Raw genomic sequence first — 13,165 nt, 5'->3', positions numbered from 1 at the left:
ACACATGGGTTGGCACATGTGGGGGCTCTTGCAATTACTCGATTGTTAACACGAGTTTGGGAGCATCCTGAGATTACCAATACTGCTAAGAGAGTAGTGCAGACCTGTTTGATATGTTTACAGCACAATCCTGCAAAAGGGACGCATACTCCGAAAGGAGGTTTCGTTCCACCTTCCGCACCATTCGAGGTACTTCAAATGGATTACATCCAGCTTGAGCGTTGCAATAACCTTAAGTATGTCTTAGTGGTGGTGTGTGCCTTTAGCAAATGGGTTGAGGCCTTCCCCACGAAAGATAATACAGCTTTGACAACAGCAAAGGTTCTGCTCAAAGAGTACTTCCCTCGATTTGGAGTTTGCAAATTTTTGTGGAGCGATAATGGTCCTCATTTTGTCGGGAAAATTGTGGAGTATGTGCTAAAGGGACCGGGGATCCAGCAGAAGTTTCATGCTGTGTTTCACCCTCAGTCAGCAGGTCTTGTCGAGCGGTACAATGCCACGTTGAAACGAAAACTGGCTAAGATTGTGGCGTCCACGCCATTGAAGTGGCCGGATGTCTTACCGCTAGCATTGCTCTCTCTTAGATCAGTGCCCCACTCTCGAACTGGCCTCACACCGTATGAAGTGCTGTTTGGAAGGCCTATGAACATATGGGGAGTTCCTAAGCCGCGATTGTTACATGATGTGCCTTGTATAATGATGAACGATTACTTGGCACGATTAACAAATGATTTGCTTTCTATTCATCAACAGGTTCGAGAAGCGCTCCCTGACAATTCCATTGGAGAGGCCCATAGTCTCCGTCCTGGGGACTATGTGATGGTGAAATCGTTTGAGAGGGCGAACAGCTTGGAACCGAGGTGGCGCGGCCCCGAGCAGGTCCTCTTGGCGACTCGAACGGCTGTGCGAGTGACCAACAGAAAGCGGTGGGTGCATTCAACTCACTGCCGCCGCGTCTCTCCGGACCTGGTGAATCCTACTGTGTTGTCCGACTACAAAGAGATCTTGGATAAAGAAAAGAGCCCAGCTGTGACATCGGCCGAATCTGAGGGAGCCTTCCCGGACCATACTGTTTCTGGACGACAGCGCTACGATCTGCGGCCAAGATAGGAAGAAGATTTTTTTTTGTGCGAGACTGGTTGGTTACCGCTCTGGGGTTTGTGAAACGGAAGCCGGGAATCTCAAGGGGGGGATCAGTTCTGCCAAGAGTAGCGACACCCGTCTTGACCCCGGAGAAGAAAACAGCGGCTACCTCGGAGCTCAGCACCGTATTTTTATTTTTCTAGGTTTATACATTTGAGACATTGTGAACTCTTTTGAACTATGGCGTCTTCTGCATCACGAGACAAGAGAATTCTTGGTGCTATCTTGTTCGTACTGACAATTGTGGTGATAGCAGTGATAGCCTGGGTAGTAGAACTTGTGGTGCCTGTACGAGAACATTTGCTGCCGACTACCCCGGCCCCATCTGAACATTTTCATTTTACCTTACCCTACCATGAAGAACGGCACCGACAGACTTATTTGAACAATAGCTTCATTCAAATTCTACATCATACTCATAATATGACGAACACTTCTAACTGTTGGGTATGTGGGATGTTGCCTGGACATCAAAAGAAAGGAGGCACACCGCTTATCCCACTTCCGTTTTCTCATAATGGATCCTGTAATGCCTGGTATACTCTTTTATTCACCCTGCGATGGCCAACAAAAGGGGGGGTGCTTTTCCGTTTGAACAAGATATGTTATCATGACCGGGATGGTTATCCACGAGCTGAGGGTACTCGATTTGAATGGGAAGAGTACCGCCCCGATAATGTGTCTGCACCCCGAATTTACAGCAATCAAAGAAACATTAATATGTCAAGTCAAGTCAAGTCAGAGAATTTATATAGCACACTACATACCCAGAGGGTCTCAAGGCGCTTAGAAAGGGGAGGAGGATTACTTGTCAAATATCCACGTTTTAAGTTGCTTTCTGAATGCTAGGTGGTTCTGGGTAAGGCGGAGGTAAGCGGGGAGTGAGTTCCATGTTTTAGCAGCCAGGTATGAGAAGGATCTGCCTCCCATGGTGGTCTTGTTGATGCGAGGTACAGTGGCGAGGGCTTGGCTGGAAGAACGTAGTTGGCGGGAGGGGGTGTAGAAGGATAGTCGTGAGTTGAGGCATTCTGGTCCGATGTTGTAGAGTGATTTGTGTGCGTGGGTTAGCAGTCGGAAAGAGATCCTCTTATTGACGGGTAGCCAGTGGAGGTCTTTAAGGTGACCAGAGATGTGTTCGTTGCGTGGGATGTCTAATATGATCCTGGCTGAGGCGTTTTGGATTCGTTGGAGTTTCTTCTGGAGTTTAGCGGTAGTGCCTTCGTAGAGGGTGTTTCCGTAGTCCAGACGCTCGTGACCAGAGCATGGGTGACTGTTTTCCTTGTTTCGGTGGGGATCCAGCGAAATGTTTTTCTGAGCATGCGAAGAATGTTGAAGCAGGAAGAGGATACGGCGCTGACTTGTCTGTTCATTGAGAGTGAAGAATCAAGGATGACGCCTAGGTTCCGTGCGTGGTCTGTCGGGATGGGTGCTTTTCCGAGGGCTTCCGGCCACCAGGAGTCGTCCCAAGCAGAGGGGGATGTACCTAAGATGAGGACTTCTGTTTTGTCTGAGTTCAGTTTCAGACGGCTTTGTTTCATCCATTCGGCAACTTCTTTCATTCCTTCGTGTAGGTTAGTTTTGGCGGTGCTGGGGTCATTGGTGAGGGAAAGGATTAGTTGAGTGTCATCCGCGTAAGAGATGATGTTGAGGTTGTGTTGGCGGGCGATGGCCGCGAGGGGGCTCATGTATACGTTGAAGAGGGTGGGGCTGAGTGAGGATCCTTGTGGTACGCCACAAATGACTTCAGTGGCCTCGGACTTGAATGGTGGGAGGCGGACTCTCTGGGTTCTTCCGGTGAGGAACGAGGTGATCCAATCGAATGCTTTTCCTTGGATTCCGATGTTATTGAGGTGTTGTAAAAGGGTGCTGTTGCAGACTGTGTCGAACGCTGCAGAGAGGTCGAGGAGGATGAGGGCGACTGTGTCTCCATTGTCCAATAGAATTCGAATGTCGTCTGTTGCTGCGATGAGGGCGGTCTCAGTGCTGTGTTTTGCTCGGAAACCAGATTGTGAGGAGTCGAGGGATTTGTTGGCTTCGAGGAAGGCGGCGAGTTGGTTGTTGACAGCTTTTCGATGACTTTGGCCGGGAATGGAAGGAGCGAGATGGGGCGGTAATTCTTGAGTTCGGTGGGGTCCGCTGTGGGTTTTTTCAGGAGGGCGGTGAGTTCAGCGTGTTTCCAGTCTTCCGGGAAGGTGACGGTGTTGAAGGAGCAGTTGATGACGTCTCGGAGGTGCGGTGCAATGACGGAGTCTGCTTTGTTGAAGATGTGGTGAGGACATGGGTCTGTGGGGGATCCTGAGTGGATGGAATTCATCAGGCGGATTGTGTCCTCAATGGAGATTGGGTTCCAGTCGTTAAGGATGTTCACGGGGGGAGAATGTTCAGCAAATGGTAGGGTGGGTTGGTTTCCGGGTTGGTTGTCGAAGCTGTTGTGGATGTCTGCAATCTTGTTGTGGAAGAATGAGGCTAGGGAGTCGCAGAGGGCTTGAGAGGGGGTGATGTCGTTGGAGTTGGCTGAGGGATTGGAAAATTCCTTGACGATGTTGAAAAGTTCCTTGCTATTGTGGGCGTTGTTGTCAAGTCGATCCTTGAATGCTGTTTTCTTGGCCTTTCGGATTAGTTGGTGGTGAGTGCGGGTGGCGTTTTTGAAGGCGTCCTTGGTGCTAGTAGTTGGGTCTTTTTTCCAGGCCTTTTCAAGGGAGCGGCAGAGTTTCTTGGACTTCTTAAGATCATCGTTGAACCATGAGGCCTTTTTGCTGCCGGGTTTGCTTTGACGTTTCTTCAGTGGTGCTAAGGTGTCGGCGGTGTTGGATAACCATAGGGTCAGGTTGGTGGCGGCTTCGTTTACGTTAGAAGAGTGGGCTGGGGTGTTAAGAAGGAGCGATGCGGAGATCTGGTCCGTGGTGATTTTGTTCCAGTTTCTTTGCAGAGTTGGTTGGAGGTGGTTGGTGGGTTTTGGCTTGTTGTAGGTGAAGTGAACGCAGCTGTGGTCAGTCCAGAGGAGATCCGTAGTGTGGCTGAAGGAGACATGATTGCTGGAGGTGAAGATGGGGTCGAGTGTGTGACCTGCGATGTGGGTGGGGGAAGTGACCAGTTGTTTAAGTCCGAGGTTGGTGAGGCTGTCCAAGAGGGTGGCGGTGTTGCGGTCGTTGATCTTTTCAAGGTGAAAGTTGAGGTCTCCCAGAAGGATGTAGTCTTTGGAGGGGAGCGCGTGAGGAGTGATGAAGTCCGTGATGTCTTCACTGAATTTTGCACGGGGTCCTGGTGGTCTGTAGAGGAGGGTGCCTCTGAGTGTGGTCTTGGGGTCAATGTGGATCTGGAAGTGAAGGTGTTCGGAGTTGGCGAGGTTGGCGTCAGAGCTGGTTGAGATGCGGATTGATTTCTTATGGACGATAGCGATTCCTCCTCCTGTGTGGCTGGTACGGTCTTTGCGAGTGATCTTATAGTCTTCAGGGATGGCAATGGTGATGTCCGGTGCGGAGGAAGCATTCATCCATGTTTCCGCTAGGAAGGCGACGTCTGGAGAGATGGTGTCTAGAAGATTCCATAGGTCAATGGCGTGTCTGTGGACCGATCGAGTGTTGAGAAGGATGCACTGTAGGTGGTTGGGGTCGGGAATCTGTGTTGTGGTCATAGCGAAGATGTTGTTGGTGCCGATGAATTTGCAGGAGTAGCAAGAGAAAGGTCCATGGGTGTGACCAGGGGCGGCTTGGACGCAGTTTGGGGCGCGACCGGAGTTAAGGGCTAGGAGGGTTGCGGCATCGTAGGTAATGCGGGCTGGGAGGGACGGGGACCAGGGGGTATGGCGCTGGGTGCGGTCCAGGCGCGGACGGGCGTAGACGGGCTTACCTTTGGCGCACCTTCGGCGCGGATTGGGCGCGGTCGCTGCGCGTGAACGCTGCGCGCGGGAACTACTGTCATACATACATGTCATTAATGTTATAAATACCAAGGTCGATCTCTGTATACGTAATAAAGGTACAATCCCGGTTGGGAAAAGTGAATGTAACACCACACTTACATTTGACAGTCCGAATGGCATATCATTTGTGGCATCCCGAAATACATACTTTATCTGTGGTAATAAAGGCTATCATCAGCTCCCTTTAGGATGGTTAGGTACATGCTATGTATCTTTTGTATTGCCCCCTGTATTCATAGCCCCACCAATGTATCACAATGACTATGTGCTCTACCATGATTTTGTGTTAAATCGAGTTAAACGCACTGTGGTCTTGGATGATATTGACCAGACCGATACTGCTTTACAACAATATGTAGACTTTAATTTGGGATTGTTTTCTTTTGTTGGGGCTGCTTTGAACAGTCGGAAAATACGACGACTGACTCGTGTTGTCGAGGCTGTAGCTAATGACACTGCTATTGCACTAGGGAATATAACGGAAGAACTTCAAATTTCTAGAATTGTTACGCTCCAGAATCGCATGGTTCTTGATGTGTTCTAGCTGATCGAGGGGGGGCATGTAGAATCATCGGAAGTAGCTTCTGCGTTTACGTGCCAGATAATTCGCCATCTGTTTATGATGCAATTTCCAAACTTCACAAAATCGCTGCTGAAATACACCCGGACAATGGCACATGGACCCTTTCGGGGTGGTTCTGGTCAATGCTTAGTACTTGGGGCTGGAAGTTACTGACGATTTTATGTATTGTAGTTGGAATGCTATTCTTTGTGTGTTTATGTATACAATGTGGCCCTGCCTTATGTTCTATGTGTTTATCAGCTTGCATTCCATCTAGATGAGGTTTTGCCCAAAATGAATTGATGCTTCATAAAGAAGTAGCTCAAATAATGTTAATTGACATCGAAGATGAGTATCCCGACTACGTCCACTATGAGGTAGCTTCAGCTAAACGCTAAAAGGGTCGTCTGTCATATTTTGACAATGGCCGGGTTAGCGCTTAGCTTTGCTACACGTTATTTCCCTTAACTTGGCCTTACTCGAAAACGCCATTTTGTATGAACGGCGGCCATTTTAGGGAATGAGCGGCCTCGTGGTCAGCATGCCCTCTAGTCCTTTGTCCGTGCCGCTGACCATTCGAGTTTGCCCAGCAACAGGCTATTTTTAGTAACGGTCAAGCCTGTACATGCCCAGTCCTAACTGACCAGTCACCCCTCAGGAATGTTCCGCCAAACTGACCAGTGGAGTTGTAACCCCTCCCATGAGTTGGCTGTGCTCCAAAAATGACCATATATGTACATAAGCTCCGTAATCTTGTACCGCCTAAACTTTTTATTACCTGTAAAGTGTATAAAAGAAGGACTCACACCAACGTTCGGTGTGATACTTCTTGCATTGCCGAAGGGTGCTGTAGGAATGTACCACCACCCCATGGGGTCATAATAAACTTGTCTTTTGTACTTTTCAGTTTCCGTGCCAACAGTTCTTTTGGTGTAAGTGGGTATTTCTGCGGAGCATGTAGGCCTTGGGAACCCAATACCACAGTTGGTCCTCGGAATGGATCCTCAGATGTATGTATTAAGCCGATGTCATGGTACCCCACCAATGCCAATATTGACCCTGACCCTACATAGTTTCATAATGCAGTAGGATGATCTCATACAGACGTTTTGCAAGGTACAGAAAGGGTGCCCCACTCTTGAAGGCCTTCAGCACAGGTTGAGGAATAGGAAAATGGGGACACCAGTACCATCTCCCAAGGTCTTTTGTGAAGGGGGTGTCATATGAAGTGAGGCTATGCAGCCTAAGCAATAGGCAGAGAGGTCACTGATAGTGCTACAGGGCGTTCCACCTGGCCTTGGGTCTAGAAATCCTCTTAGGTCAACATCTGAGGCACACCAAAACTTTAGAGAGACTGGTCAGTCAAGTTTTCTGGGCCAAATACTCATGAAGGATAGTAATTTCTATCAGTCCTGGCATACCCTGCCCAACTACTGATAAGTTATGAGGACAGAACAAGACCTTAAATACACCACTGCCAGTGAAGTGGATACCTTTTGAGAAGGGAGTGGTCAACATTGACTTGGACAAGGACCGCCCTGTTAGACTTGACATCCTTGGCATGGGATCCTCTGTCTTTTTGCCTCTACCCCCTCTATTTTTGACTATATACTGAACTTCATGTTTGCCGGTTGTTCTGCTCTTGGCACTTTGCCACTACAGATCAGTGCTAAAGTGCATGTCCTCCCGTGTAAATTTTGATTGTGATTGATTGTCCATAATTGGCATATTTGATTTACAGGTAAGTCCAAAGTAAAGTGCACTGTGAGTGCCCAGGGCCTGTAGATCAAATGCTACTAGTGGTCATGTGGCACTGATTGTGTCACCCACATGAGTAGCCTTGTAACCATGTCTCAGGCCTGCCACTGCAGTTTTAAACTGCCATGTCGACCTGCCACTGTGCCCACTTGCTAGGCCCAACAAAATAAACTGTGACCATGAGAACACAGGTCCCTGCAGCGGACGCCTGCGTCCACTGAGCCACCAGACCCGGCACACACACACACACACACACATCTCCCTCTCTCTCTCTCTCTTTCTCTCTCTCTCTCTCTCTCTCTCTCTCTCTCTCTCTCTCTCTCTCTCTCTCTCTCTCTCTCTCTCTCTCTCTCTCTCTCTCTCTCTCTCTATCTCTCTCTCTCTCTCCATCTCTCTCTCTCTCCCTCTCACCCTCTTCCACCCTTACTCTGACTGTATCCCTCTCTCTCTGTCTCACTCCCTCTCTCTCTCCCTCCCTCTGTCACCCTCCCTCCCTCTGTCTCCCCCTCTCCCTTTGTCTCCCTCCCTCTGTCTCCCTACCTCTGTCTCCCTCTGCCTCCCTCCCTCTGTCTCCCTCTCCCTCTCCCTCTGTCTCCCTCCACCTGTCTCCCTCCCTCTGTCTCCCTCTATTTCAGCCTGTCTCCCTCTCCCTCTGTCTTAGTCTGTCTCCTTCCCTCTGTTTCCCTCTCTCTGTCTCCCTCCCTCTTTCTCCCTCCCTCTGTCTCCCTCTCTCTGTCTCCCTCTCCCTCTGTCTCAGTATGTCTCCCTCCCTCTGTCTCCCTCTCCCTCTTTCTCCCTCTCTCTGTCTCCTTCCCTCTGTCTCAATCCCTCTGTTTCCCTCCCTCTGTCTCCCTCCCTCTGTCTCCCTCTCTCTGTTTCCCACTCTCTGTCTCCCTCTCCCTCTGTCTCAGTCTGTCTCCGTCCCTCTGTCTCTCTCCCTCTGTCTCCCTTCTTCTCTCCGGCCTCCTCTCCTTTTGTCTCCCTCCCTCTGTCTCCATCCCACTGTCTCCCTCCCTCTGTCTACCTCTCTATGTCTCCCTCTGTCTCCCTCTGCCACCCTCCCTCTGTCTTCCTATTTCTGTCTCCCTCTCCCTCTGTCTCCACCCATCTGTTTCCCTCCCTCTGCCCCCCCCCCGGGTCTCAATCTGTCTCCTTCTTCCTCTCCCTCTGTCTTAGTCTGTCCCCTTCCCTCTGTCTCCTTCCCTCTGTCTCCATCCCTCTGTCTCCCTCTCTCTGTCTCCCTCTCCCTCTGTCTCAGTCTCTCTGTCTCCCTCTCCCTCTGTCTCAGTCTGTCTCCATCCCTCTGTCTCTCTCCCTCTGTCTCCCTTCTTCTCTCCGGCCTCCGCTCCTTTTGTCTCCCTCCCTCTGTCTCCATCCCACTGTCTCCCTCCCTCTGTCTACCTCTCTATGTCTCCCTCTGTCTCCCTCTGCACCCTCCCTCTGTCTCCCTATTTCTGTTTCCCTCTCCCTCTGTCTCCACCCATCTGTTTCCCTCCCTCTGTCCCCCCCGGGTCTCAGTCTGTCTCCTTCTTCCTCTCCCTCTGTCTTAGTCTGTCCCCTTCCCTCTGTCTCCTTCCCTCTGTCTCCATCCCTCTGTCTCCCTCTCTCTGTCTCCCTCTCCCTCTGTCTCAGTCTGTCTGTCTCCCTCTCCCTCTGTCTCAGTCTGTCTCCCTCTCTCTGTCTCCCTCTCCCTCTCTCTCCCTTTCCCTCTGTCTTAGTCTGTCTCACTCCCTCTGTCTCTCTCCCTCTATCTCCCTCCCCCTGTCTCCCTCCCTCTGTCTCCCTCTCTCTGTCTCAGTCTGACTCCCTCCCTCTGTCTCCCTCCCTCTGTCTTAGTCTGTCTCCCTCCCTCTGTCTTCCTCCCTCTGTCTCCCTCCCTCCGTCTCCCTCCCTCCGTCTCCCTCCCTATATCTCCCTCTCTCTGGCTCCCTCTCTCTGTCTCCTTCTCCCTCTGTCTCAGTCTGTCTCTCTCTCCGTCTGTCTCCCTCTCCCTCTGTCTTAGTCTGTCTCTCTCCCTCTGTTTCCCTCCCTCTCTCAGGCTCCCTCTCCCTCTGTCTCCCTCCCCTGTCTCCCTCCCCCTGTCTCCCTCTCTCTGTCTCCCTCTTTCTGTCTCCCTCTCTCTGTCTCCCTCTCCCTCTGTCTCAGTCTGTCTCCCTCCCTCTGTCTCCCTCTCCCTCTGTCTTAGTCTGTCTCCCTTCCCCTGTCTCCCTCCCTCTGTTTCCCTCCCTCTGTCTCCCTCCCTCCGTCTCTCTCCCTCCATCTCCGTCCCTCTGTCTCCCTCCCTCTCTCTCCCTCCTTCTGTCTCCCTCCCTCTGTCTCCATCTCTCGCTGCCTCCCTCTGTCTCCCTCCCTCTCTCTTTCCTTGTCTCCCTCCCTCTCCATCCCTTTGTCTCCCTTTGTCTCCCTCTGTCTCCTTCCCTTTGTCTGCCTCCCTCTGTCTCAGTCTGCCTCCCTCCCTCTGTCTCCCTCCCTCTTTCACCCTAAAGCCTCAGGCTCCCTCCCTCTCTCTGAATCCCTTTGTCACCCTCCCTCGGTTTCCCTCCCTCTGTCTCCCCCTCCCTCTGTCTGTCTCCCCTCCCTCTGTTTCCCTTCCTCTCTGTCTCCCTCTCTCTCTCACGCTCTGTCTCTCTCACTCTGTCAGCCTCTCTCTCCCTCCCTTTCCCCCCTCCCTCTCTCCCTCTCTCTCTGTCACCTCACCTGGCATGCGTGCGTGTGTGTCAGCCAGGGCTGAGACAGCTTCCCGGCCGCACCCGAGTACTTAACAGGTCTTTAAAAGGCCATTTACTTGTTAATCAGGCTTTGTTGTATTTCACCTCTTCTTAGCACCCCTGCATCTCCACTCTGACCTACGCTGGAATCGCCCGGCCCTCATAGAGCGCTGCTGCACCTGGCAGTGTTTGCTGACACCATTTACAAAAAACATTTAAAAAACAGATAGGATGTCTGCAAGGTCTGTGGGCTGCCAAGGATGGCTTGTCCGCAGGCCATACTATGAGTACCCTTGGTCCAAGGTATTCCCATAGGCACAGCGCAGTGTATGTGAAAGGTAGGACATGTACTGGTGTGTTTTACATATCCTGATAGATAAATACTTTCAATTTCGTTTTTCACTATTGAAAGGACTATATCTTACATAGTTCATCATTGGAGCTGCCTTTTAACATCTTAGAACTGTAAATTTCAATTGGGAAGAGATTAAGATTTGGACTTTGGGCTTGCTGAACTCAGAATTGAAATATACATCTTAGGTGAAGTTAGTTTTTGAATTGCATGTTTGAAAATGCCACTTTTAGAATGTGGGCAGTTTCTTGCTTTACCATTCTGTGTTGTTGCCTACCTGTGAAATCAAAGTCTTGTTTAGAGTGACAGGGAATTTTTGTGCATTCACTCTAGACAGTCCACAAAGGGAGTTGAGGTGTGCCCTGCATATCCTGATTGGCCACCACCAGGCGGATGAGCATTCCTCAGCTAGAGTGATTGTAGGAGTTGTCACTGACACCTTAATAGGCCTGTGCCTATCCTCTCACAATGCTGTCGCCACCCTCCTGCAGTGTCTCTGGAGCCATGGCAGGATCATGAGGACAGCAGAGACTTTCCTTTGAAGTATGCCTACTTCATAGGCTAAAAGGAGTGTAAGTATTGGACCTAAAGCCCCAAATCTTTAGAACACTTCTGGATCAAAAGGAGACTTTACCGAGAGGAAGATCTGGAGATCTGTCAGGGGGAGTACTACCATTTTGCTGGGCTGCTATGCTCGGTTGGCCTGCAGTTATTGCTTCTGTCTTATAGAGGACACAGGCTGCACTTTGCTTTTGTCTCCCTTCTTAAGAACATTCTCCAAGGGCTTGTGTGTGCTTGCCTCTTGTTAAGAATTCTCAGGGCCATCATAGACTTCATATGCAGCCCCCCCTGAACTCCTCTGCTGGGTGTTCTGACCTGCCAAATGGTGCCAATTCCAGATCTGGGCCCTGTGAGATGGCTCCAAAGACTCAAAATCCATGCATTGCCCTTCTAGCAATGTTTTGTCCCACCATAAGCTTGCCGTACAGTTGAAAAACCAATGCATCTCAGAGGAGCGGCTGAAAAATTGATGCAGCACCTGTTCTTGGCCAAAAGAACTGCCACAGCCCTTGTCCAGAGCAACATTTCTGATGTCCGAGACCCTGCTCTGACTTCGACCCAGGCCCTTCAGTGGGGCTCAAAGAAACAACATATCACCAGTCAGCGGCTGGAAGAATCGACACAGCGAATGTTTCACCACAGCCGCATTGTCTCTAGTACATCTGGATTTCCACTCATCGCACCTGGGTACCAAGTTTCTAGTGCATCGCCCCACAGAAAGGAACAGTCTTTGGATTTTGACGCAACACTTCTCCTCTAAGTGAGAAATCGACGCATCACTTCTCCTGCATGCAGCAGAATTGATGCCTCCATTCCCCTGGGACTCAGGAATCGACACATTGCTTGTGTTTTTTGACGCTTCACTCCTTTGTGGCTGTTTTTTCATCTTGGATTTTGAAGAATCACAGTTACTTTGTGCTAAACTCAATGCATCCATATAATTCTATAGATTGACTTGATTAAACTTTTAAAAAGTGATATCTTTGCTTATATATGTTGGATTTTTGGTCTTATTTTGTTTAGATAAATATTTGTTGTTGCTCTAAACTGGTGTGGTGTCCATTTTTAGTGTTTTCACAGTGTTACTGTATGTTTTATGTACAACTGCATTACATATTGCTTCTGAGATAGGCCTGACTGTTCATGCCAATATACCAAGGGGGTTAACAGGGGTTATCTTGGATGTGTAACTCCCTTACCTTGACTAGAAGGAACGGTACCTACTTGGACAGGGTGTAAGCCACTGCCAACTAGAGGCCCCCCTTTCTAACTCTTACCAACAGACTGAGGGGCTGTATTATATTGGTAGTGGTGGATCATGATCTTGGACTTAGCTTAACTTAGAGGCAATGTGAAAATTATTTGCACAGCACACAAACAGTAATGAAGTGAAAATACAACACCACAAAATCCCACACCAATTTAGAAAAATAGAGTAAACTAAAATGAGACCAAAATGACAAAATCTAAATAGATAAAACCGCAGACATTCAATTTTAGAGATTTTAGGTAAGTCCAGCGCCTAAAAGCACAAAGTGCCACTCATTGTCAACTAGTCATGATAGACCTGGGGAAAGTTACAAGTTCAGGCTGACAATGATGGAGCATGTGTTAGATATAGGGATCAAGTCAGTCGCACTGAAAGTCTGGTGCGAAGAGCCAAGTTCAGGATGGGTGAGGCAGCGAGGAGCAGAGAGAGTGCTGCAGATGGTTGTCGCTGTAGTTCGAAGAACAGGCCAAGCAGATCCTGTTAGGCATCATGGACTGTTGTTGCTTGACCTTCGTATTGGCTGTCACCACTGGCTGTTGATTCTGTAACGCAAAGTGTAGATCTTGTGTTGGTGATTCTTGCTGGTGGAAATAGCGATAAGAGCTGGGTTCACCAGAGCTTCGTGTTGGTGGTCAGCTGGAGGAAAGGTCTATGCATGAATGGGTCGGTGCCTCTAGGGGATCAGGAACTCACTCTTGCAGAGGCCAGTAGTGTTCAGGCACATCCAATTAGAGGTCCAATGACTAGCATGTCATCTGGACAGTTGCAGGGAGTCTCTGGTGCTTGTTAAGTCCCAGTAGCTCTGAACAGGAGGTCCGTCAGCTGACTCTTGGAGTAACTTCTGGTAGCCTCACATGTAGGGATCAGGTCCAGTCTTCTATTTTTAACA

The sequence above is a fragment of the Lissotriton vulgaris genome, chromosome 4_1 (genome assembly GCF_964263255.1).
Source record: "Lissotriton vulgaris chromosome 4_1, aLisVul1.2, whole genome shotgun sequence".
NCBI lineage: Eukaryota > Metazoa > Chordata > Amphibia > Caudata > Salamandridae > Lissotriton > Lissotriton vulgaris.
The sequence above is the reverse complement of the archived record's forward strand: the minus strand, read 5'-3'. Positions refer to the sequence as shown.